A 27,380-nucleotide genomic window follows, 5' to 3' on the forward strand; every position below is an offset into this window, starting at 1 on the left:
TGACAGGCTGCCCAAGACTGATCGCACTTGTCAGACTACCCCTGAATAGCCTCTCTTCTCCACTCACTGTCAGCAACAGGGTCAAGGGCTCTGCTTCAGGCAAGAGCCCACACTCCTCTTAATCTGCTCACTGCACTGCCAGACGCCACACATGTCCGGATGTAAAGACCCCTGAATACAAGCTGGTACCCCTTTCCCCAGTTTAGATCCTTTACTAATTTTAGAGAAAATATATTTGAGCCATTTTAATATTCTGCATTTCTTCATTATGGTTTGACACTTGCAAATGAAGAAAGTTCAAAAAAGAAACAAGAATGGAGTTACTGAAGCGATGATTCAAAGTGACACCAACATACAATACAAAAATACTTGACATCGGTTTGCATTTTCTATAGAAAGAGATGAACAAAGGACATCTCAGCTAGATTATCAGGTGACCCCAAATATAAAAGATCCCCTACTGACCCAATCAGAAGGGACCCAAAAAATTGGGGGGCATATTTGGTTAGATAAATGTAAATGGGAGAATCGATATCTCTAGATGTAAACACTCTGTCCAAGATATTAAAAATGTAACATTTCGAATATTTACCTTCAGCTATTTCAGATAATATAGCAATACACATACCTGTATGTGCATCAATATTATATACACAAATATTATGTAAACATCATATAAGTTAATGCTAATTTAGGATTTCCGGTTTCCTCTTACCCCGGATTCTCAAAGGTTTTTAGGAAAACCTTTGTTCAAAGTCTTCAGTGGCACTGGCTCTTTTGTACCTATTCCTGTGATTATGGCTAGATTCTGAGTTTTCCAGAACATATCCTCTTCACTTCCATTTAAATTACTTGGAGAAAGTTCTTAACTTGTTCCATTTTTAAATGATCTTTAAAAGTCTTGTTTATAGAGAAATCTGACACCCGTTACTGTGAGGTCAGATGCCCAGGAATATTACTCGATTTTTTTTAGCCTTTTTTTTTTTTTTAATATGATTTCCTCAGTTGACCTCTATAAGCATCCAAAACCAGCAGTGACTAAAGTCCTTTCAGGCTAATGTGAGTTCCCTGAATAACGCTTTGATATCCAAAATAGAATAACTGAGATCCTCTCAGAGGATGAGAGAATTTTGAAAGACTTAAAATATAAGGTAACACCCTCATTGCTGATAATGCTTTTGGGGGGGTGTGGGGAGAGGGCTGTGACTTATATTTGGGCATGAGGTAAACTGTGTAACTTCATTTGTCACATTTCCTCTCATCTGCCTTTTTTCCTCAGCGGGCCACGATGGCGACATGGTACAGAATCATAAGCGGACTTTCTCAGCATCAAGTTGGAGGGCTTCGGGGGAATTCAAAATGTTGGGTCTAGAGGACCCCCAAACAGGAGCCTCTCCCACAGGACAGATGGGTGCTGCCACATGAGCCAGGCTGGGAGGGCCACTGGCTTTGTCTTGTCTTTCTTCATTCTTCGTCTTTTAGAAAGAATTTACAGAGCTGTGGTGTGGTGCCTTTAAGAGTGGCCAGAGTACCTGCATCAGGGAGACCCCTCCCACGTCCCCTCACCACTTTGTGAAGGGGGTCGGACCCATCCTGTCTCTGCCCTCAGATGCCTCAGCAGCAAGACTCTTGAGCTCAGCTCTGGCGCTACTGGAAGGCACTGCCGACAGCAAAAGGAGCCCGAGAGGGCTGTGAGTATGTCAGAGATGGGGAGACCTTTCTGGGACATTCTGGAGAAGGGCCTAAATACCTTGGGAGCGTCACTGAGCCCCTGCCTATCATCTATATCAGTGACTGAAGTGGAAAGAAACAGTGGACAATGCTCCAAGCTGTAAAGGTGCAGCCATTAATTTCAGTGCAAATGGGAAGAGAGGAAAAAAGATGATAATGATGATGAATATATATCAACAGTGTGATATTGTGATTTATAATAAGAAATGTATATGGTTAATCTTTGTCCACTATTCCTGGCACAGAGCTCTTAAAACACTTGTAACGCCCCATATAAAAACCATAGGGCATGTTTCCTTGTAATATTTAGTTCTGGAAATAGCTCCAGAGCAAGAAAGGTGAAATGGGTATTTTTTGTCACTCATAACAAGCCCCTTTTAATCACATCTGAGTTTATGATAATGTGGTGACTCTGGGAAAGTCCTTAAGGATGGGGGCTGGTTGCCATGTGACCCAGTCATGATTAGAGGTTGGAACTTTCAATCCTGCCCTCAACCTCCAGGGGAGGGAGAGGGGTTGGAGATTGAGTCCAATCACCAAGGGCCAATGACTTAATCAATTATGCCTAGTTGACGAAGCCTCCATAAAAACCAAGAAGGATGGGGTTCGAGAGCTTCTGGATTAGCGAACACTTGGAGATGCTGTGCCCCCTCCCCTGTACCTTACCACATGCATCTGCCATCTGATGGTTCCTGAGTTGTATCCTTTCATAATAAACCAATAAAATGAGCAAATAAACTGTTTTCCTGAGTAATGTGAGTGTCTCTAGCATATTAAGCCAACCTAATTAATCCTATTAACAGAAAGGATCGTGGGAACCTCCTATGTATAGCCAGTTGGTCAGAAGCACAGGTGACAACCTGAATTTTTGATTGGCATCTCAAGTGTTTGTGTGGGGGCGGGGGGCAGTCTTGGGGGACGGAGCCCTTCACCTGTGGGGTCTGACGCTCTGTCCGGGTAGATAGTATCTGACCTGAGATTGAATGGGCAGCCTCCCTGGTGTCCCAGAATTGTTTCATGTGGGGAAACCTCCCCTCTGTTGCCACAGACACATTTGGTGACCAGAAGAGAAGTAGTAGCCAGAGAGTATTGTGTAGAATGTAAATGAAAACAATAGTTTTTCTTTACAACAAGGACAGTGAGTCATGAAAGAGGAAAACCCAAAGGCAGGAACTGCGGGAGGGCCGCGAGAATCTGGCTGCATCGGAAAAGCTGGCTCCAAGGCAGCTGACCAAGTCCAGATTCTCACCAGCAGACTCGAGAGGGTTATGTCCTAAAGTAACACACAGACCAGCACTCATGGAAGTTTGATAGCTGTGACATGAAAGATGGAAATTTGCCTCATTCTCCTCGGGTTTTTCCCCATGAAGAAAACTGACCTTTTACCTAAAGCCTTGTTTTATGACTGAGGAACTCAGCAGGTTTCCAGCTGACAAGGCACATCTAGAAAGGAGAGGCAGCAAACCCTACTCTAGGGGCCCAGGAGCTAAACTTCATTAAGGGCTTAAGTGCCTGGCACTGTGATTAACACTTTATGTGCGATATTTCAGTCCTGACCAACTAATCTGTAAAGGAGGGAGGCAGCTTACCCCATCTTACAGAGAAAACCAAGGCAGAGAAGCTAGCTAACTTTCCCCAGAGTCATTTATAGCAAGAATGCAGGCTGACTGGGTTTGGAGGGTCACTACTTCACCGGCAAGGTTTATTTGTGGACTCAGACAGCACTGAGAACGTGACAGATCCCTTTACGCCAGCTATGTAACTATGGGTAGGTCGCAGCTCTTCTGTGCCTCAATTTTCAGATCTGCAAAATGGGCACGACATGTAGCTGAGTGTGAGATCCTTTAGTTAAAGCCCCTGGCACAAAGTCGGACAAACAGCAGGCACTCAATAAAGATACTATCCTCTCTGCCCCTTCCCTAATCTTCCTGAACCTGTGTCTTACAGGTGAGGGGTAACAACTTATCAGCTCCCGCAGCCCCCAGCCGACTTGCATGTGTCAAAGAATGTAACGCTAGAGGAAGGAACACTAGTTACTGGCATCTGCCTCATCACATGCAGACCTAGACCAATCTGCTTCTCTCCTGTTTAAGGCTTTTTCTGGTCCATCTTAAACCAACATTAAGCTGTGAATTCGTGGAGCCGAAGGTTTTTATTTTGTAGGAAACACCTTAACCTCTGGTCCCAGTGCTAAACGGACACATGTAGGGCCATGGTCACAGGAGCTGTTATCATCAGAAAATGCCCCCCAGGGAAACTTCGCAAGCAGCCCTGGCCTGATGTGGAGATCACGCTTCTGCAGACTGGCCTGAGACTCTGGCTCCAATAACTGCAAAACTTAGATAACTAATTTATCCAGCGCAACCCCAACACCTCATATACATACATAAACCATCGCTCCAAAGTTTAAAGCTGGTGAAGGAAAATGTCCAGGAGTGGCTGTGGGTTGGTTCAGATATTTCCCCCAGCGTGGGGCGGATGTCGGAGCCCGGGTTAGAATCCACCGTCTGCATCCTATTAGGCCCTTTTATGAGCTCAGAGCAGGACTATCTGGTTTGCATTTGCAACACAGAGGGAAGCAATAAGGGGCAGCAGAGCAGCAGACTTTATGGAGATTAGTTTTACCAGAAAGCACCTATGAAATAACCAAAGAGTGTGACAGGAGGGAGAGATGGAGAGACCTCTAGGCGGAGAGTCAGGGCACCAAGTTCTGGCAGCATCCATACCACCTATTCCCGTGCTCCAGAACAGAGCACTGCACCTCTCTGCCTAAGCATCACCTTAAAACGATGAACCCAGATTAGACACGCTTCAAGATTCCTTCTAGCTTGAAAATTCTATTGTTTCAGTTCTTTATGAAACCCCTTTATGAACTCTGAAAAAATATTAATGTGAAACCCAGCGTAATGTGTTGCCTATAATTGACACTTGGCAATTGTTTACTACATAAATGAGTGAACCAATGCTGATAAGGATATACATAAAGGTTATTTTAAAAAATCAAGTCGCAGATACATTAGACCCACATAGACACCACATACCTACATGCATTCCTATACGTATGTTATTATTTTACCTCTTGCGTTGCACCAATTGTTGTGACCTCCGTATACAAAACTGTACAGGCATGCTTCATTTTACTGCACTTTACAGACACTGCACTTTTTTTACAAACTAAAGGTAAGACCCTCCACCAGCAAAGAGATGACAGCTTGCTGAAGGCTCAGATGATTGTTAGCATTTTTTAGCAATAAGTATTTTTTAATTAAAAAGTTAAGGTATGTAGATTTTTTTTAAAGACATACTGCTATTGCACACCTAATAGATTACAGTACAGCGTAAACTTAACTTTTATATGCACTGAGAAACCCCAAAATTCGTGTGACTCACTTTATTGCGGTATTCGCTCTACCGACGTGATCTGGAACCGAACCTGCAATTTATCTGAGGTAAGCCTGTAGGGACAGGACAGAATAATCCACACCCCTGGCTTCCAGGACTAGTCACCTAACAGAAAAGCCAGAACAGACACAAGAATAAGGTGACAACTCTCAGACAGGACAAGATACAATTTCCACATCTAATTCGGATGTACTAAAGCAAATGTAACTGGCATTTTAGAACCAGACATGACAATCAGGCTTTTATATGAGAAAGAGATAGACACACACTATATCATCCAGGGTCCCAGCAGGAAACAAAGCAGACTCAAAAGGGATGAGCTGAAGAGAGTTTTACAGGGACTGTTTAGAGAGGTGTGGGCAAGATGAAGCAGCTGGGAAGCTATGACTTCCTTTAGATCTGAAGGGCAAGGGAAAGAAGCAGTGTGAGCTGGAGCCGTGAAAGTCAGCTGCCCATCAAGAGCTCAGAAGACACCAGCCACCAATAGAACCTTAGCAAGGCTAAGCGGATGGAGGTGAGGGAGATAAATACCCCAACACTCTTCTGCCTTTTGCTCTGCCCGTGCTTCCCATTGACTGAACACAACCAGAAACAAGACAAAGGGAGGCCAGAGGTTGTAGTTCATAGAAGTAAGTCTCTTGGTACAGAGAAGGAAGAGAATGAATCGGGGGTGGGAGTGGGAGGAGGAGGGAGAAAGCACACGCGCACACTTACAAATTATATACATACACAGACACATTTGAGATGTATTTGGGACAAGTATGTCTTTGACTTTTTCCAAAAAGATTATTTGTTCCACTGAAGGGTTTCACCATAGGATTAATCTAAATTTAAATATTAAGGTCTTCCAGCATATCCCAGATATAACTTATAAAAGCAGAAACTTCTTTAACTGTAAATAACCTCTTCGTAACGCTCACGTTGTCTGAGGCACGGTGTATTTGTTTACATCGGTCCTGAGAGGGAAACTCGCTAGCCAGACAAAACTGTCTCATAACAGTGTTCCTTAATCCTCTATCCCAACCAGCCCAATTTCCAAAGATAAAACAAACTCCAAAATTTGCACACTAACACATTTTTCCATTTATATTTTCTATCAGTTGGCAATTAAAACAAGAAATCTCAGGGGTCAGCCAAAAGTCTTACATAACAAATGAAAGAGTCAGATATATCATCTCTGGATTCAAAAGTGCAAAAAGACATGTCATGAGAAACCACCTGGAAAACGGCACTTGGCAGGCGACAGTTCAGGGATCCACATTTCACACGGTAATTTCTTGCCAGCGAATGCTTAACCTTTAACAGAGACCCTTGGAAAAAGTCCCAAAAGTAGTAAAGCCTGTATAACGCCATCTACTTGTGTGCAGCGTTCGGCTGATGGCCACGGGAACCTGGAACAGGCTGAGGATGAGGATGGCGCCTAAGGATGGCTCAGAGAGAACAGGAGGAGAGTTTAAAGATGTTTCATGGTCACCTCCCAATGAGAGACCACATATCTGACATTTTCTGGACAGTCCCGGCCTCAGCTATTCTAGCCCATATTACTTAAATGTCCAATCTTCGGGAAATAGTTACACAAATTATGGTCTTTGGACTCTATTGGGAAATACGCTGCCATTAAAATTAATGAGTCTGTAACACGAAAAATCCTTGTGTTTATTCATTCACAGTAACATCTGAATCCCTACTGTATACTACAGACGGGGCAAGAGTGTTCAGGCTATAATGATGAATTATAGAACATACACATTATATAGCACAGAATGGGTTCCAGAACCAGACTGCTAGCATTTAAATCTTTGCTCCACCTCTGGAAAAGACAACTTTGAGCAATTTCCCTAAACACTGTACCTCAAGCGATCTCCACTAGCAAATGGGAATGATAGCACGTTCTTCATAAGACTGTTGAGGATGAGATAAGCTTACACTTGTAAAGCTGGTAACATACTTGGCAAGCAGTAAGTGCTCAACAGATCTTAGCTATGTTACAATATGGCATCCCCATCCTTACAGTCTTGGTTTAGTAACTTGGTTTAGCAAGAGATACAGCTACGAACAGGAGAATGATGGTATAATGCTAAGTGCAATCAAGGGCTTCCCTTTAGGCTAACATTTTATTGGGAATGGAATAGATCAGGAGCACCTTCCATTCATAAAAAGAGTGTGTCATTGTGAGTCAGACTGGGGAAAACAGGAATAGAGAGTCTACTTTCTCCTGCATACTGGTCTCCTTGACACCACTGAGGACTTCTAGTGTTTATTTCATCTTCAAATCTTCCCCAAGTATGGGATGCACTGAGAAACAATACCAAGTATGCGGGCAGACTGGCCGGCCTCCACAATCAAGGGAGTGAGTGAAAACTAGTGCTTGGCTTTTCACAGGCTGGAATGCATGAGGTTACTTCATTGCCTTGTCATTTTAAGAACAGTTTTCACTTCCCTGACAGCCCTGGGATGTTCTCTCACTGGGATCAGCTAGCAATACAAAGCAAGGAATCTTCTTCTCCCCCCCTAAACGTTTCCATAGTTATTCCTTCCTTTGAAGTTGGAAGAGGGAATTACTTTCATCTGCCTGGAAAATAGGCAGAGGAGAGAGGAATCCTGCTTGCCATCAGGCAACTCAGATCTTCAGTAAGGTGAGCCCATGGTCTGCCTTAACTCCTTTTGGAGACGATGCATTAAATAAATATCCACCTGTATTAGTTTGGTAGCAAATCCTTATTCAAAAATGCTCGAACAGGGAGGAAGTTAATCATTTCGTGTGATGGGAAGTACAGAGGAAGAGTGGGGCTTGAACCACGCTTCTCAGTGACTCGCTGGGATCTGCTCTCTCCTGCGTGCTGGCTTCATCCTAGGGCTGGAGGCAAGATGCCTAGGGCAGTTCTGGACAGCACAGGCCAAGGGAGCAACTGGGTCATTTATTTTTTGTGTCTTTTTCTCTGTAATGAGCAAACTTTCCCTAGAAGCTCCATAAGAGACTTTCCTTCACACCTCATTGCCCAGACTTGGCTCCCATACGCTTTCCTACACTTGCCTCTGGGGTGTGGAATGGAGGTACCACGACAGACTGGAGTGGCTAATCATCTCAGAGAATGGATGCTTCTGGGTCCACATGACCACCAAAGCACCTGATGGGTTTCTGGTGAGGACCAAAGAAGCAAATGAATGGGGAATACAGTTCAACGAAGTTAACATGCCGTATAGTTATTCTCACAGAGAGAATTCTGATAAGCTTCCGCATCGAACACATTCAGAAGTGCCTCTGCCCGATACCCCACACATACAAAGAAACACAGTTAATGACCAGATGGAAAAGACGCTAATATACTTAGTATAAATGCCCAATAGCCACTCTACTCATGGCCTGAGACATTTGTAATGAATACTGCTGAGATGACAGTACGACATGGTCCATTTGCATTTCTGTCCCAAACGGGCACTTGCAGGGGTATAAAAACAGAAGCGAGAGTTGAGAGGAGGGTTGAGAATAAAAAACTTTTTTTTTTAAGTGTGGGGAGAAGGGTTCGCTCAACCCTCAAAGATAAAGATAACAGAAGAAACACTGACTGCGATGACACTGTGGAAGCTGGAAATGGTCCAATCAGTGGTAACTGACTTAGCAGATGGGAAAAGGCTGAAACCTAGCACAGCAGTGAGGGAAGCCTGAGAGCAGGCTGGGATTCATGTCACAGCTCCAGAGAGCCTCTGGAATTGGGGGAACCAGGCACTGAGAGAACAGGGGGCCCTAAAAGCAAGAAGACTGGCTAATACTGTGCTTGAAGCTGTCGGAACCCATATATTCCCTCCAACCTCAGTCCCAGTTTCCGAGAGGCTGCCTGCATCCTATAACCTGTTTGCTGAATCAGAGACGCCATGCATAGCTGAGGGACAAGGGTGCAGCTTTAAAACAGGAATAAGAGAAAGTCTCCATACCAAATATAGACTCCTGGTCTCCTTCCCACAGCATCGGGTTCACAGAATGCCACAGAGTCCTCTCAGTGTGGGAGGATCTCTCTTCCTCTGAAAGACCTTCCACCAACAGGTGAGAGTCCACCAGTAAAACTGCTCAGCAGGTTACTCCTACAGCAGAAGTGCTCAGGCCCAGCCGCACATTTCAATCACCTGAAGAGCTTTTAATAATCACTACTACCTGGGCCCTCACAAGACCATGCACACTCGGTTACCCAGCCGACGTGTATGTAAAGCTCACTGGGTGCCAGGCATTGTTCTGGATTCTGAAACACTGTTCTGGGCTTCATTCTTGGTCAAGAGGAACGAGCCCACGGTACGGGCCCCATCCACGCATGCAGACCTTCCTCTTAGCTTTTCAGTGATCGGTTCAAGTCATCAGACGTTTGAGGAAAGCCTTTTAACACACAAGATTTAAAAAAACAAAACAAAACAAAAAGCTAAGAGGAGATCAGGGGAAAGGAAATCATGCAGGGAGTAGAGGAATGCTTCAGAAAAGCTGTCACAGATCCGTGCAGAGTTGAAAAGCTTTTCATCCGTAAAACGAGAACGGGAGGTTATAAAAAGAACATTTCAGAGATTTTTAAAGAGCTCTTGGAAATTAGAAATGTGATAGTAGACATGAAAATTCAATATATGGGTCGGAAGATAAAATGAGGAAATTTCCCAGGAAGTAGAATTAAAAAAAAAAAAATGGAGATAGAAAATATAAGTGAAAAGTAAGAAAATTAGAGATTCTATCCATGAGGGACCCCCTTCTAACTTAATAGGTGTTCCAGAATTTTTTTTAATTCCAGAAAACTGTTCAGAACTGAAGGACAGGAGTTTCCAGACTGAGAAATGGATGAAAAATGACTCACAACAAGGTATATTACATAGAGATTTCATTACAGAGAAAAAAGACATTACAAAGGACAATGAGAGAACCCTAAAAACTTTCAGATGGGGAAATAATTATATTCAAAGCATCAGGAATTAGGATGACATCAGACCTCTCAACAGCAGCACTGAACCTGGAAGAGCAGTGCTTTCCGAATTCCGCGGGAAAAGTAGAGTTCAGGCCTCATCAAACTATCAAACTTGGGAGATCTCGAAAAACGTGTCTCCCATGTCCCCTTTCTCAGGAACTTCTAGAAGATGTTCTACCAGAGAGGGAGAGGAAACAAATAGAGAAAGAAACAGACAGAGGAAGATGTGGAGTCTAGAAATGGGAGGCCACAGGAGAAAGAGGCAAACTGACTCTTCGGGGTGAAGATGAGAGGAGACTCCAGGATGATGGCCATGCAGCAAGCCCCAGGGCACAAATCCAGAGCATGGCAGGAGGCCGGAGGGCTTGGTGAATGCGAAGAACCAGGGTGAGCAGTCGGCACGTGCTGTTTAGAAATACATACAAAGATTTGAAAATGGTTGTCTGTGGGGCATAGCTGCTGAGGCTGGTGAGGCAAGTGACTGCCGTTTCTAGTTATAAGCCTTGTGGAAGTATTTGGCTTTTTAAATTATGCGCTGTATGTGTATAGTTTTAATAAAAAAAAGAAGGGAAGTTTGGGCTATGAATCAGATTCCAGAAGTTCCCAAGCAGTGTGTCCTGGAGAATCCCCTCCTGGAAGCCAGCAAAGGTACTTGGAGAAACCTCTGGGAAACAGACGAGTCGCTGAAGAAGGCAGGGCTGATGAGTGACAGCATGAATGGACCTGGAGGGTATTATGCTGAATGAAATAAATCAGACAGAGAAGGACAAATGCCATATGATTTCACTTATATGTGGAATCTAAAAAACAAAATAAAACTAACAAATAAATTCATAGATAAAAAGAACTGATGGTCACCAGATGGGAGGGGGTGGGGGATGAGCGAAAAGGTGAAAGGGATTAAGTAATACAAATTGCCAGGTTGTAAAAATAGGGGGATATACAATACGGCATAGGGAACAAAGTCAATAAGATCATAATAACTGTGTATGGTGCCAGATGGGTACTAGACTTTTATCCTGGTGATCATGATCACTTTGTAAGGTATCTAAATGTCTAATCACTATGTCGTAAACCTGAAACTACTATAATATTGTATATCAACTATAATTAAAAATCAATTAAAAAAAGAAAGCAGGGCTGAGCACGTGGCAGAACAGGTGAGAAAAGAACTCAGTGTCCCAGGAAACAGGCTGGAATGGGTCACTATTTCCCTTCAAGGAAAGAGTTCCTAAGTGTGACCTGCCTGGACTTACAGAGATTGATCAGAAGCAGCAGAGATTAAAGGAAGTTCTGTGCCAGGTGTGGTGTCGGGCAATTTAAGGTGTGAGAAGGTGAGCAGAAAGGCAGTTTGGGGAAACTTTGCTGCTCCTGACGCTGTCTTCCTATCACTCTAGATTAGGGAGAGGTTGACTCTATGTCCTCGATTATGCCCAGCAGGGCGGGCTCAGAGTTCAAGGCTGAAAGAGTCAGGGCAAGCCTGAAATCCTGAGTCCGCCTGGTTTCCCCAGTCATGTTCTGTTACATTCTATTTGTTTCTTCTATGTGTGGCCCAATCTGAGGAGTCTTTTCTTTCCTTCAAACCCTGACACAGACCTCCTTTCCCAAGGCCCACCCTACCTACCCGTGTGTCCTGAAGGCTGCCCCCTAGGGACAGTGGGCTTGATAAGAAATCCTGAAGGCAATTAACTGTGGATGGGTGCTGCACCCTTTCAAAACAAAAGAGCCACAGTACATTACAGGTTAATGTTTTATGGCCAGAGTAACCTTCAGGGGGTAGGATCGTCCCCTCGCACCTTACTTTTCAATTCATCTGCAAAGTGAATTTAGAAGTGCAAAGTCTGAAAGTACTATTCTATGCGTATGTAAAGATACTTCTATATTATTTACAGAGCTTATGCCATCCTCTTATTTCAAACTCAACCTGACCTTTTTATGAGACGTGTTTACTGTTTACAGTCATAGAAATTTTCTCCCAGAAATAGTTCCTAGGATGACAGCTGTAGTCCCCTCCTTACCCCCTCTCACCAGACATAATTGACTTAATTTCACTCTAGTATTTATAAACTGCCTATGAGAGAGTAGCAACATGATAGAAAAGGAAATGTCATTCTCTTTCAGAAACATCCTTCATCTTTAAAATCTTTGATTTGCGGATACTATAAACAAAACGTTCTGTGAATCAGTGCTGGGGGAGTTGTCCAAGCGAACCGTTTAGTGGTTTGGAGTAAAGGTCCCTCGGGCCCCACAGGAGCGCATGTCCTCGTGAGGGGTCATAAACCGTTCCAGCTGGTAGAAGACGCAGCTTTGCTCTACCCTAGATTGGGTCCCCTGCGAGCCAAAGTGAGGAGCACGGGACAAGGGCGGCGTACCCGGCGCGGCGCAGGGTTGCTGGAACCACGCCCCGCACCCCACATTCCCTTCTTGGGCTTCAACAGCACCTCTTATCCGAAGTGTCTTAAAAAACGGTGGCTCTGGCCCCTCCCGACTGGCCCCTTGTGTCCCCCTCCCCGGGGATCCCCGACCCCCACGCATCGCCCACGCTCAGGGCGCCTCCTTCCGTCTCCTACTTGACAAACCCGTTCCTGGTCGGCCACCCCTCCCAAGGAGCACACACCATCTCTAAGCCCGCAAATCCAAGTCAAAAACAAGGCACCCCAGTGACCGGCCAGCTGGGTCCTGCGGGGCCCTTTCTCGGAGGCTGCGACTCAATATCCTCGATCTGCACCGCAGCCCGGATGGGGTGCGGAAGCCCGAGGTTTCTGTTTGTGAAGCAGAGTCCTACCTTCAGTCTTGAAGTCACCTTCTTCGGGTGGGGGGGCTCCGGAGTGCCCCGGCCTCCGGCGGAGCGTCGGCGGGGAGCAGCTGGCCGGGGTAATCCTGGCCGGCGGGGCGGGGCGGGGCTGAGCGCGCCCCGGGCGATCCCGGCCCTAATCACCTGCTGGCCGGCGGCGGGGCGCCGAGGGGCGCTCAGCGCGAGCTCCGCGCCCGGGACGCCGCCCCGCGGGGCGCCCGCAGCCCGGCCTTCTGGAACGCGGTTCCTGGGGAGCTCCCGGACGCTCCGCTCGGTCCGCTACATGTCTGCGGGCGCGCTCCCCCTCCCGCCCGCAGCCCCCGTAGGGGAGGTCATGCAGACACGGGAACGGAATCCCAGCTCAGCTCGTCACTCCCCTGCTCGCTTGTCAAAACTCCACGGCATTCCAGACCCGCTTCCCCCGGTCACTCCCCTCGCAGGGAGAAGGAACCCGCCCCGGGCAGGGTATCGGGGAGTCTGGGGTTGCTGATGCAGACGCTTTGTTTACATCAAGTGCTCGGGAGCTTCCAGCGGTAAATGGGAGCAGGTTTGAAAGAGAAAACGCCCTACCCAGATACCCTCGCCCGGTCCCAAGCCCCCCCTCCCGCCCGCCACAAGGAGCTCCACCTCCCCAACATCATTCATTTCATAACCGCTCCGTTTCATAATCAGCAGCAGCATGGGTTCTTACTGGGGGTGGGGGCCCAATCTAGAATCACAGCCATCGCACCGAGCAAGGTCAAGAAACTTTCCAGAAATCTCCACTCAGATTCTTTCTGCTGGAGTAACCAGATTTTACTACTGCTGAATTACAATCGCCGGTGACTGCACAACTTAAGCATTTCCTTGATACCTTCTCCCGCTCCTGCGGCCCCTCCCGTCTTCTGGGGGTTCAGTCAACAAGTCATCCCCCTGAGAGGCATGAATGGGCTTGGGCCGTGCAGCCATCTCTCCAGCTGCAAATTGATGAGGAAGCCCGACCCACGAGGCTGAATTGTTTACATCACACCCACCGAGGGCTTCCTGTCTTAAATTAATGGGAATAGAAATAAGACAGGAAAAGAGTGTTTGCTTTTCTTAAAGCTAGGGTGGGGAGCAGGCAGAGAGAGAGGAGGGATCACCCCACATTTCATTGCATGAAGTGGTTGCTTTTCAAAACTTCAATTGTATTTCATTCCATTTTTCTACTTTAACACTTGTTGAAAAGAAAAAGTATTGCTGTGCCAAACCTCAAACCATTAAGGGACTTATGCTCAAAACACATTTTCACCTGGCTTGGAGAGGCATCCAGGTTGGAGCTCTCAGGGGGAACTAGGGGTGGAAAGACCTCTTGTGATTGAATGGCACACATCTCGGCACACACTGAAGCCCTGTGCCTTCTGGGACCTGCACACATGCACGCACACTCACCCCATTCCTTAGTTTATACCAGAAGCTTGCGTTGCCCGCCTCCCCCACCTCACCCCTATGCATCTCTAAGCTATGGTTCTCCTCCTGGGCATCCAGCAGCCTCTGAAAGTAAATTAGCTTTGCAAGGGACAGATCTGGTGGAATTCAAAGCAATTCATTATGAAGGAGAAAGCAAAAGAAGGCTTCAGTTCCCAGTACCATTACTGCTACTGGAATGGGTAATTAGAGCTTGGGAAGGGCCAACCCATGTCAAGACCAGCCTGGACATCTGACCTCTCTCAGAAACAGCCCACAGAGCACAAGGTAAATAATCATCATAATCACCGGTCCTGGAATTACCCCCAGTTGCTTCATTCAGGTTGACTCAAGAGCAAATGGGGAAACAGGCAGGAATGCCAGGTGGGGACATTCCCCTTTTAGAAGTACTGGAAGGAAACAAAACCCCAGGATAAAGTGTATCTCAAGGAGGTGTGGGTACTGCGACCAGCACTGACGTGTGGGGTCTAGGAGAACACGACATGTGCCCAGTGAGAACAAGCTTTGCAAGCCAGTCTTCAAAATATTGCAATTCCTGGGCAAAGCAAATTAGGCTGATGATTTCAGAAAAAGCCAAGTATATCAGAACTCTCCAACAGAAAGTGTCTGCCTTACAAATTTTGTCCAGGTCTCAGTGAATGTTAGCTCTTCCCAGCTTCCTTTTTCCCTCTCTTCTGCCATGAGATGGTAATCCTGGTGGATTCATTAACATACTTTTATGAGGCATCTGGGCATCTAATAAGTTTTATGAGAGTAAGTTCGAATTGGATAATTTTCTAATAATTTCAGAAGTGCTCCTTTTCTTCTTTTCTCATTGCTTTCTCTGCCAACAGTTTCTTAATACTTTATTTCTAACTTTCTCTACTCCTTCAGTCTGGTTCGTTATTTACGATGTACAAACTAGTACCGTTTAAAGTACATCTATGATTTTAAGTATAATGCAAATAAATATTACCCCTTCTCCCACTAACTTTGTTGCCTAAGCTTAGTTTAGGGTGTGTATGTGCTGGGAATTAAAACTTAACCACATCTGTATAAGCTCTTAATTTCAGGAAAGCTTTGAATGCATATGACATTCTCATCAGCGGGCCAGAAAGATACAATCTGGTCGGTCTTTTTCCTCACCCGGTTTCACTGCTGACTGGAAAAAAGATCGATGGCTCGGTAAACAAAGGGGTGCTTAAAATGTGGCCTCCAATTTTATAGTGGGTCTGGTTTAAATAATACTTAAAATCGCTGTTTGCGCACCCAGAGTCTACGGATAATATTGACTTGAGTGGGAACTGTTGATATGTTAGGAGAACCCAAAGTGGATTCAACACATGAAGGAAATGGTTCATTAAAAACAGTTTAGAGTGCAGCATGACGGCTGATTGATTACAAAAGCAGGACCCCGAGGGGTGATGATCAAAATGACAGGCACAAATAGGATTAATATCTAGATCTGAGAAAAACGAACAGAGACATGAGGATCACAGCAGACCGTGCAGTTAATATGAAGTCGCACGTTGTACTGATAAGAAGTAGGTTACATGATACTGGAGTGAATTCACATGGGTGGAGTTTGCAATGAAAGGGCAGTGCCTCTCCCCATTTTTCTCTTTCCCATAATAAAGTACTTGGCAGCAGACAGACCCTTATTAGGGTGGTATGTCCAGTCTGAGGCCCCTTATTTTACGGAAGATATGGAGACACTGGAAAGGTTCCAGAGGAGACCCTAAATGATTAAAGAGACAGAAAATAAAACCTAGGAGGGAAGGTTAAAGGGTTTGGCGTTGTTTAGTCTGGAGTGAAAATGTGTCTAAAGGCAAACGTAACAGTCTCCTACACGAGGGGTTATTATAGAGGATGCCGACCAGCTGTTCTTCATCTCCACAGAAGACAGAAAAGGTAAGAGGCTCAAAAGCAAGATGAAACTTTAGGTCAGACGTAAAGAAGACTTGCTTGATGTAATAACTGACTCGACGTTGACACCACTGTGAGTGAGATCTTCACCCATCTGACTCCATCCTAAGTGACAGTCTTGCACGTTTAGGCAGAAGCCAGGTTAGAGAATACCTTTCACTCCTTTCTAGGGCTATAGTGTTCCTCATGTCTCCGTTGAATGTGGGAGCAAAGATCCTGAGTGTCCACGTTCCCTAATTCACAAACAAGGTGCCATGAGAATGTCAGGCTGCCCACAAATATATGCCTACATCTCATTGGACCTTTGTTTGTTCAGATGGGTATCTCTAAGAATATGTCCAACTTCAGACATTGAAGAGATGATAAGTATATTTTATAGATTCACTCCTTTATGTAGTTTCTATGTATAGGCAACATTGCTTTTTGTTTAATGGGCACACAAATATTAATTGTGATGATAATCATAGTTATGAATTATTAAGCTCTTACTGTAATTATGTTGGGCACTGTGCTAACTACTTTATGTAGATTATTTCTCTCTCTTTTTTTTTTTTTGCAGTAGTCCTGTGAATTAGGAAAAATGATCAGCTTTATTCTAATGCTAAGAAACTGAGTCACAATGAGGTTAAGTAATACAGCTAGTAAATGTTGGAGTCCCAATTCAAACCCATTTGGTCTGACTCAAAAGGGTGTGCTTAACTATGATACCACTGCCTCCCATCATTAAGTATTTTTTAGCTCTTGGGAGGGAAGAAACATTGCAAAAAGAAGCATTTGTTTGTTGGCGCAAAAAGATTAAAACACCATGCCTTTCATAGGTTTACCTTGCCCAGGGAATGCAATAGTTTTCCTAGCACAGCAGAAAGACTGACTTTGCCTTCTGACTATAAGCATGCATTGCTCTCTCCCACAAAGGTGAGGAATCCAATCAAGGTTCACCTGTATTTTATTAATTAGAAACACTTGGCCATTCACCTATCCCCTAACCTTGCACACAGGTCTTCCATGACTGTTGAATGCATTATGACTGTGGTGCTTTGAGACAAACTGAGCTGAATTGAGTTTTCCCAGCATGCTGGTGGTCAAGGCTATGGTGGGTCATTTCTATGGGCCTTTTATCAGATGTTCCCTAAGAGTCTTAAAATCCAACTATTTCCTTTAATACAGCATCCATGAGAAAGTATATGGATGGGTCACATATTTCCCCAATGTCAACTACTCTCAGATCAAGAAAAGATTTGTAAAGGGTTTATTGAGTGCTGTTGTGTATCAACAAAAGATGATTCAACAACAGACATCAAAATGATTTTTAGAAAGGCAAACGAACCACACACAAACAAAAAATTAAAAGCCTTGATGCAAATTACCCCCAAGGACAGATATTTTCCCATTAGGACAATTTATCTCGGGTCTATAAACAGAGAGGGGCATAATTATCCAAGTGTTTGTTAACAGATCTAAACCTTATGGGGCTATAAAAAGCTGGAGAGAGGAAGAAAGAGGAAATTCCCAGGAGAAGAACCCCAACCACATCCAGGGCCTAGCCGATCTCCATAAATACAAAGCGGCACTAAGCGAAGCACAGGAAGAAACCTCAGTCTCTTAACCTAAGCCACAGAAATAACTTTGAATTGTCTTAAAACTAAACAGTGATAATTCTAGCCAATAACCTTTCAGCCGACACATGGGCAGACTGGTGACTTATTGGTGTTCCAGATGTAGTTAATAAAAACATGCCCAGAATAAAAAAAAGGTATTCGGTAAACTCTGATTGAATGGATGGATGAGTGAATGTCTGAACAGATGCCAGGCTGCCTCTTTTTCCCTGTTGGAAAGATGTCTTTGAAGCTTCAATCCCAAAGCTCCCACAGAGGGGTTGAACCATGTGATACTGGTACTCTGGGAACAGTTCATGGGACCAGAGACTGGTTTTGGACCCAAATATACCAATTTGTGATCTTGCTGTGAACAAAGGAAGGGGAATTGCAGTACCTGTGGACCATCTTTGCAGGCCTTGATTCAAAAGCTTCCATTCCTTACAGTATAGATTCTAAACTCTATTTGAAGTCCGACAGAATCAAGTACTACATAGCAAGCATTTATCCAGCACTAACTGGATGCTGGGTCTTGTTCTAAGCCCTTTACATATTAACTCATTATATCCTGATGACAATCTTAAGAATGTATACTGTTATTACCAACCTATTTTACAGGCAACAAAACTGGACCAAAAGATTACCTAATTAGCTCATGGTCATACACTAGTAAGTAGAGGAGCTGGAACTCATATTCCATCTAGAACCAGCACTTGCTCTTAAATGCTACCCAAAGCTACCTGCACACATTTTACCTCCTGCCACTCCTCAACACAACATTACTGTCCCAGTCAAAGTGTTTACCTAGAAATAGTCAAAGAACATTCTGATCTCCGCAGGACATGTTTGCTGACCTCCCTGGCCCACTGTCGCCTCTCTCTTCTGAGTGCTCACATCACCTATATTCTCGGTGAACACAAACGTCACTTACTTGGCTCATTTCACATCTCTCCAGCCGGATCTTAAATTCCTTTGGGGTTAGCACTGTGCTGAATGGCTGTCTGGGGATGTGGTAGAATAATTAAAACTTAGATTTAAAGTCTAAATCCCGTAACTATTACCCTCAGGACTCTGGGTAAGTCATTTAACATTTCCTACTCTCATATTCAAGCCATATTCCTTAAGAGCTTATTGGGGAGGTGGAATTAAATGGGAAAATGTATATGACGTGTCTAGGATGACGCCTGATATTGTAAGCCAGTTATTTTCAACCATTAGCTATTTTGATTCCCAAGGGACATTTGGCAAGGTCTGGAGATATTTTTGATAGTCACAACTGTGAGGAGGGGTGCTACTAGCATCTAGTGGGTAGAGGTCAGCAGTGCACCCTACAAAGCACAGGACAGGCCCCCGCAACAAAAGATTACCTAGTTTAAAAAGTCAGTAGCAACAGTGCTGAGGTTGAGCAACCCTGATATAAATTAAAAATTTATTAAACATAGAGTTCCCATTCTCTTCCCTTTCCTTATTTTTTATAGTACTGTGCTTATGGTAGGTATTCAGTAAGTCTTTGTTAAGTAAACATATGAATAAATGGGTAAGTGAACGTCTGAGTCCTAAGATATTTTGCTGGTAAACACCTGACTTGAGCGTGTGGTCTAGTCAGGGCAGGGGTTTAGGTGGGAGTTAATTAACCTAGAACCAGAACCTTCAAATATCCATGCTCGATGAAAGAAATTCTGAAACAAACCCAATTTACTACTAGTGGCCTGAGCCCAATGAAAGTGATGTCCAAGTCAGTCTCAGGAGAGCTGAAGAATTTAAAGGCCAGCTCTTCCTTGTTGGTCACTCTTCCTAAGTGACACGCTATTACTCTGCAAATGTTCCTTCATCTGAATCTAATGCCCACTCCAGAGAATAAACAGTAAAAGAGCCAGAAGACCATGAAAGAATTTGTTCAATCTCTCATCCTATGTCCACCACTCACCCCTGCAACAACCACATACAACATGGAGCCCAGTCAAATGAACTCTCATCAAGAATGCAAATTAAAAAAACTCAGTGGAAGCAAAAAGGTTGCACTTATTACTTGAGGCTTTTGACAGGTTCAATGAGATCAGCTGCAAGAAGTGGAAACCCAATACAGAAAAAGCCTACGTTCTTGGATATAGCATTAGGGATATTGACACAAACCAGAAAACCAAAAGAAAGGTAGGAAGAGAGAGGGAGAGGGAGAGACAGAGAGAGAGAGAACAACTCCTTCCATCTCCCATTCTCCAGACTCGGTGGCAACATCTGCTTCCATTTCCATCTTTTACAGTCGGAATATATGAGAGATTTTTGTGTACTCGTATATGAGAAAAATTAAAACTTAACTGTAATCTCCAATCATCTTTAAGCATCTCTGGGAGATATCCTGAACTAAATTTCCTGTGTAGAACTGTGAGAACAAGATAGATTCTTTCTTGCCTTGGGAACCTGAATACATCTAAGCCAAGATTATCCCCCGCCCCCCGCCCTGCCCCACTGTAAGCACCTTCACCTGGCTAATCCCTGCTACCCTTTCTGGACTCAGCTTATCCATCACCTTCCCTAGGGATCCCACCCTGAGCCTCCCCTGGAATATGTCTGAGGCCCTCCTGGCTTCAGCAGCATCCTCACTGCCCGTTCACTTGTCTGCTGACTCTCTCAGGGTAAGGTTACGTGGCCTTGTTTACTATTTTATTCCCAGAGTCTAGCATTGTGCCCGGGCACACACAGGTGCCCCAGGAACATTTGTTGAACAAATGAATATAAACCAGGAGACTTCCAAATGCATTCATTCCTACAGCTCCTTACTGAACACCTACTATATGACCCAGGTATTGGTTTAGGCACTGAGAAAGCAACCATTACCACCTTGACACTAACGACAATATTATTATTCCCATTGTACCAAGGAAGGTGCCGAGCCACTCCCATGGACCTTAATGTGAAAGAATTTCTGACATCAAAGTCCCTCAAGGTCAATTTTATAGGCTTAACTCACACCAACTAGGAAAAGGTTACCTATGAATTCGCTCCTGAGCTTCGCTGATGTCTGTCTCCTTGCCTGGAGAGTCCCTATGCACTCTCCATAGTGTCTGAAATTTACTTTAAAATATTTTGATATAGACTATCGAGTGATGACAACTGTGACCTACACTCTAGCGGCTGTGTGCCAACGTCTGAAGGGCACTTATCAGAGTCCGCACTCTGCAGCGGGAGAGGCAGCTGCAGCAGACATTCGAAATGTCACCATCTCAATCTGCAGCAGAAGGTGCTGTAGTTACCAAAATGGAGGCGAGAAATTTTTTTTTCATCTGTGGAATGAGGGATTTTTAAGATAAGTTGGTTAGAAAGGTTTTGACAGGCACTTCTGTCCTTGCCTGCTGAGCTGCAAGAATGCAGGGGAGCCAGTTCCCTAACACCTCTGAGTGGTGCTTCAGCCGTGGGACTTCGCAGAGTTTGGGGGTCCTCCTGTTCATGGAAGATTCTGTAACTGGGCCTGACAATAAAGCCAAGTTTCTTCCCAGAGTACTGCTGCACACCCTGCTGGAAAGGGGCCAATTGAAGCCCCTCTAAGAACAGGCAGTAGAGATGTCACCAAACTTAGAAAAGCAGGCTGCGAGACTATTTTTGTGCCTGCTGGCTAATATCCACTCTACATACGGCAGGAGCAAAAGACTTGCCTTCACGGGAACCTACTTGACCTCGATTCCATTAACATGTATTCCTGTCAACTGCATATGATTTGATGTTTTCTCCATGCTTCTCTTCAAGGACATAATTCCAGTGTGTTACAGATCCACGTCCTTGTCTCTCTCTGATCTGTACCATGTATGCGAGCTCTTGTTACGTCTTACCCTTGCCCTGTTCCCTGAGCCAAAAGAACTTGTTCCGACCCACAGAGGTCTTCATGTTGACTTACCCCCAAGAACTGAGATTTGGCCAGGAGGAACTTAGAAATATTTAATCCATTGCAGCCGCTGCCCATCTCAAGGCCTGGCCCACACCTCAGCCCTGACAGCTGGCTTTACAATAGTGAGCCCTACGTCCCCCAGAAAGAACTTCATAGACTCTAAGGAGAGTTAAATAAAGCTGGAGAGCATTGCAGGGACTCATCTATCAGAGCCAGTGCCCTTCCAGCCACAGGTTTGTGCGTAGGTTGCCAGATAACATATAGGAGAACCAGTTACATTAGAATTTTAGCTGAAAACTGAATACCTCTGAAGTATGTCTCAAATATTGCATGGGATTTTTTATTTGCTAAATGTGACAACCCAAGTTTGTACTTTCTACTCAGTTTTCATAAAAATCACACCTACACTCACCTACATTCAGGTAAATAATTATACAAAAAAAAAAACATATGCAGATTGTTGAATCTTGGAACTCTTGAAAAAATACCCTTTGTGCTGTTTCTCACTCTGATGGATGTCTTCTTACAAGGATAGGTTTTTAATCATCATCTTTATAGCTCACTTGAAGTCCCTCACCTCTGCTCAACCTTTCTCACTCGGTTTATAAATTCTCTTCCCATGATCACTCTCTGCATCATTAAGTTCAACCACTTTGACCCTTCTTTTCACAAGTAATTACCATTCAGTTGAGTGCTTCACCTTGACTTGCTCTGTCTTATAATGATATATCAAAACATTTCATTGCAAGTCAGTGAACCACATTAAGGAAACACAGAATGGCTAGTAAGTCATTCCCCAATTCTTCCAAATTGACCTCAAGGATCTGATTCCTCTTCCTGGTTGCCTTATGTTCTCCAACTCTAGGAAATCCTTCTAGAAAAGCAACCCCAACCTTAGATCTAATCTGGACCACCACTGCTCTTGATCAGCCAGACAAAGTCCTAGTTGGGAAAAGCAAAGAACCAGATAAAGCTTCAAACAATTTTCTCACAAAGGAAAAGACTAAATTCTTCTCCAGTCCCAGGGGCCACCTTAACCATGTTGTTTACAAAAGTCATGCTGTTTACAAATGGTGCCATACAAAGGACACACCTAATACCATCCCAAGAAGTGGAAAGTTTAACCCATTTATAAATGCATGCCTGGGGGGACCAGGCATGAAAGGTAACTAACCCTGCCATTACTTCCAGTTTTTACAAGGGGTAGCTAGGATTACAAGTGAGAGACTATGTATGGGTAAGACTCAGAGAGGGAACCAGGGTAGCTGGCAAGATCTGACAAGATATGGATGCTCCCTGGCTGGGATGGTTAGAAAGTAAGGAAGGACATTAGTGAGATCAAGAAAGAGTTGATAATGTATCAAGCAGACAAACAAACAAACAAACAAACAAACAAACAAACAAAAAACGTTGAATGACCAGAATCACACAGAATATCATTAAAAACAGCCATGGTGGTAGAGAGGTAATGTCATTACTATTTAAAATTTCCATCACATTATTAGTATTGTCACTTTTATCTGACTATCACTTCATTCCCCAGGAGGAAGGTAAGATATATAATAATTATTCTCACTCCATAGGCAAAGAAAATGCAATGATAAGGACATAGGAACTTCTAGGGACCCAGGTTTCCTGACTTCTTTTTAATAATTTTTATTTTTCAGTTGCAGTTGACATACAATATTATTTAGTTTCAGATGTACAACACAGTGATTAGACATTTATATAACTATGAAGTGATCACCCCGGTAAATCTAGTACCCATTTGACACCATACAGTTATTACAGTATTATTGACTATATTCCCTATGCTGTACTTTACATCCCCATGACTATTTTGTGAGTACCAATTTGTACTTCTTAATCCCTTCCCCTTTTTCGCCCATCCCCCAACCTCCCTTCTATCTGGCGACCATCAGTTTATTCTCTGTATTGGAGTCTGTTTTGTTGTATTTGTTTATTTTCTGTTTTAGATTCTACATATAAGTGAAATCATATGGTATTTCTCTTTCTCTGTCTGACTTATTTCACTTATCATAATACCCTATAGGTCCATCCACGTTATTGCAGATGGCTGAGTAATATTCCATTGTATATATGTTCTACATCTTCTTTATCCATGCATTTACTGACGTACACTTAGCTTGCTTCCATATCCTGGCTATTGTAAATAATACTGCAATGAACACAGGGATGCACATGTCCTTTCGAATTAGTTTTGTGTATCTTTAATAAATACCCAGAAGTAGAATTACTGGGTCCTTCTTTGTCTCCCGTTACAGCCTTTGTTTTAAAATCTATTTTGTCTGGTATAAGTATTGCTACCCTGGCTTTTTTTCCCTCCATTTTCATGAAATATCTTTTTCCATCCTCCTACCCCCAGTCTGTGTGTGTCTTTTAATCTGAAGTGAGTTTTTTTGTATGCAACATATGTAAGGGTCTTGTTTTCTTATCTATTTAGCCATGCTATATCTTTTGATTGGAGCGCATAATCCATTTACCTTTAAAGTAATTGCTGATAGATATGTAGTTATTGCCATTCTATTTTTCATATTTTTTATCTTTTCTCCTTCTTCTTGTCCCTTTGACATTTCTTGTAATACTGGTTTGGTGGTACTGAGCTCCTTGAGCTTTTTCCTGCCTGGGACAGGGTGCCTTCCTTGCCTAGCAGAAAGTTGTTGCTCTCTTAGGAACCAACGGGACCCTGGCCAGGAAGCTGCTTGCAGACTCATCCCAGAACTTCCAGAAGGATGTGCTGGGATTTGAGACTGGGCTGTGTCAGGGTGAGCAGCCCAAAGGGAAGACGGAAGCCTGAGTTTGGGTCTCGGCTCTTCTTTGCCAACCTGGATTCTCTTGTCTGTAACTGGGGATAATGACAGTTACCTGCGGTGGCATCGTGAGCTATAAATGAGCTGGTGCGTGTAGGGTGCTGGCACGAGACTGCAATATGCATAAACATTAACATTAACAATGACTCTAATTGCAGGTTCAGGAATCTGAGTCTGTAGAAGAGCTCAAACATACGCGATCCCCACTAAGATAGCGATGCAATGGAGGAGTACTGGTAGTTTTTCAAAGCTACGGAAAGGCTTGTTGAGTTAATACGTTTTCGAAATGACAAGAGTTACAAACTAATAATGGCTCACATTTGTTGACAGCTGGCTGTGTGTCAGACACTGTGATAAGCCTTTACATGCATATCCTTACTTAATTTCACATCACCTTTTGAGTTAGGAATTGTTCGTCTTTTTTTCCATTTTATGGTGAGGGAAACCTTGGCTTCGTAGGGTTAAGAAATTGCCCAACATTACACATTTCATAAGCGGTAGAATCAGGACTCATTAGGTTCACTCTTTTAGACAGGTGTAGCCCAACCCAACAATGCTCGTGGTGTGCATGTGAATTCAGAAGAAAATACATCAAAACAGTACTAGGGGTTACCTTTGGGTGGTGAGATTATAGGTAATGTTGACTTTCTCCTGTATGTCTTCCTGAATTGAGTATGTATTTTTCATTTTGATAACAAATATAAACTTAAAAAAAAAAACTGAAACAAGTCTTCAAAAATATAATGAAAATGACTATTCCTTGGATGCATCGGTGGTGGGGAGGGAGGATATAAACAGCCATGGCCTTTTTAAGGGCGATTATAATTAAACTTTCAAGTTTTTCCTTCAAAGAAACCTTCAGAATATAATAAAAATTATATTCCTCCCTGCCACCTCAAAGCTCAGGTTCCATTAGCTCTGTCTTTCCAGTAGAAGAATTGAGTTCTAAAGCTTAAACCTGTTCAGGATTTGAGCATCAACATTAATCCAAAGATTTTCCAATTATTTACTCTATAACACCACTAATGAGTTCTTAAAATCCATTTTCTTTTACTACATTTTCCCTTTGCGCAACTATTTATTACTTATGAGCAGACTCCTGTCTCTTCTATGGTCATTGCCAAGGATGAAATGATGGAAGATCACCGAAGCAAACATTCGTCTCACCGTTTGCTCTGAACTCTGAAGTCTTCTTCAAGGAGAACTGTGATGATAAATTAAGATTCAGTACCCGCTGTAAACAGCTAGTCTTCAAAGATGACCTCAGTGGGGGAGTAAAGAAATTGAAAGCAAATCGAAGGAACTCAAAAATGATGACCTTTTCCTGTTTTTCTGCTGTTGGCAACAATGCAGGAGCAAGAGAGCACTGCCTGTCTAGAGCTGGGGCCCCAGTCTCTTCCCGATGAGAGCCCCTCGAGTCTCTCAGGTCATATGATCTGGGAGGGCCGGAGGGAGGTGTGCCGACAAGCCAAGAAGGAGGCTGGGGGAAGCAGAGGCCGTGCCCTCTTTTCCATCCCATTAGAGATTGCTTGGAGAAGGAAGGAAAGAGGCTCTCCCGGGAGCAAATGGTTTGGAGTTCAACTAAGCAAGGCGTCCAGGTTGTGTTCACAGGAATGCCCACACCTGGAAGTATCTGGAATTTTACTGGCTGGGCTAGATGCCTTGGCTAGAATTTGAAGGTGGCAGGGAGGTCTTACAGCCAAATTTACATTGACAGCAGACTATTAAATCGATGAAAAAGCCCCCCTGAAAACCAAAGACCTGTGAAGAAAACAGAGATGGCTTTTCCTTTGTTTTATTTAATTTCAGAGAGCAATGCCTCCAGATAAGTTTTTAGAAACTCACCTGCACATGTGCATGCCTGTTTTACCTGTGGGAAAGTGAAATTCACAATCAAAGTCTTCCAGACTCTGATCCATGAGACTGTGTGCTATTACAGCCAAAGCTTATGCAAATCTCTCTGGGTAGCATCTCCAGCTCCACGGGTTTCTAGTGTTTAAAATATACCAGGGGTCCATAAACTCTGGGAACATAGAATAGTATTTTTAATATATTCTTTTTACATATTGAAGATGTCCTTGACAGAATTTTGTATATTTTACCTATGTTTCCAGAATTAACAGACACCATATGTGTATATATACATACATACATGTATATTCTGTCTTTTTTTTTTTTTATTTGCTCTTCTTCTTACCTTCCTTTGTCTTACATCATTTTATTTTGAGCTACCGTATTAGTCAGGGGTTGACCAGAGAAGCAGAACCACTAGGACTAATACATAACAATGGGTTTGACCTCATAAGACTGTGAGAGCTGGTTAAATGGTATACACAAGGCTGTTGTTTCTCTGTCTGGGGTGGAGCCTGAAACTCAAAAGGGTAGGCAACCAGGAAGGAAATAGAATATAGATTCTTATTACAATATAGATTATTATTATAATCTAGAGTCCTATTATTGAAAATTAACATAAGTGTACCTTTCCTCTTCTTTCACTTGATCTTAGCCATTTTTCTTCCTTAGTCCGCCCAGGCCCACGGAAACATGTACGGATGAGCTGGAACCCAAGAGAAGGAACAGGGATCATCTCTCGCCTCAGCCTCTAACTTAGATGATTTTTCTGACCTGCAGCCAAAGGTGGCCTCTTTCACCGTGGAGCTGAACATATTTCTAGCCCTGGCATCAGGGGAGCTGAGGGAGGAGACCCGGGAGGAACTGGGATGCCACAGATCTGGCTGCTGTGCCACTCGAAAAAGTCGAATTATCAGAAAATGATGCCCAGTGCCTTATATTCTGAGCATACACACACGCGCACACACATAAAAACTGCTGCTGCTTCACTTACACATTCCAAATCTC

At 43.7% G+C, this 27,380-nt stretch overlaps 1 protein-coding gene across 4 annotated transcripts in view; it reads right to left on the reverse strand.

The window, feature by feature from the left end:
* PDZD2 (PDZ domain containing 2) overlaps window positions 1–27,380 on the reverse strand; it is a 202,654-nt gene that overhangs the window by 151,538 nt on the left and 23,736 nt on the right. The window contains exon 1 of one of the 4 annotated variants that reach the window (XM_039842727.1): window positions 13,718–13,807. The exons of 1 other annotated variant lie outside the window; for it this stretch is intronic. The gene's annotated coding sequence lies outside the window, so the exon portion shown is untranslated. Of the gene's footprint in view, window positions 1–10,094; window positions 12,574–12,855; window positions 13,423–13,717; window positions 13,808–27,380 lie in introns of those variants that run through there. 2 more of the 4 variants (XM_039842725.1, XM_039842728.1) reach the window with 2 other exon arrangements.

Source organism: Pteropus medius, unplaced genomic scaffold (genome assembly GCF_902729225.1).
Source record: "Pteropus medius unplaced genomic scaffold, Ma_sr-lr_union100, whole genome shotgun sequence".
Lineage (NCBI taxonomy): Eukaryota > Metazoa > Chordata > Mammalia > Chiroptera > Pteropodidae > Pteropus > Pteropus medius.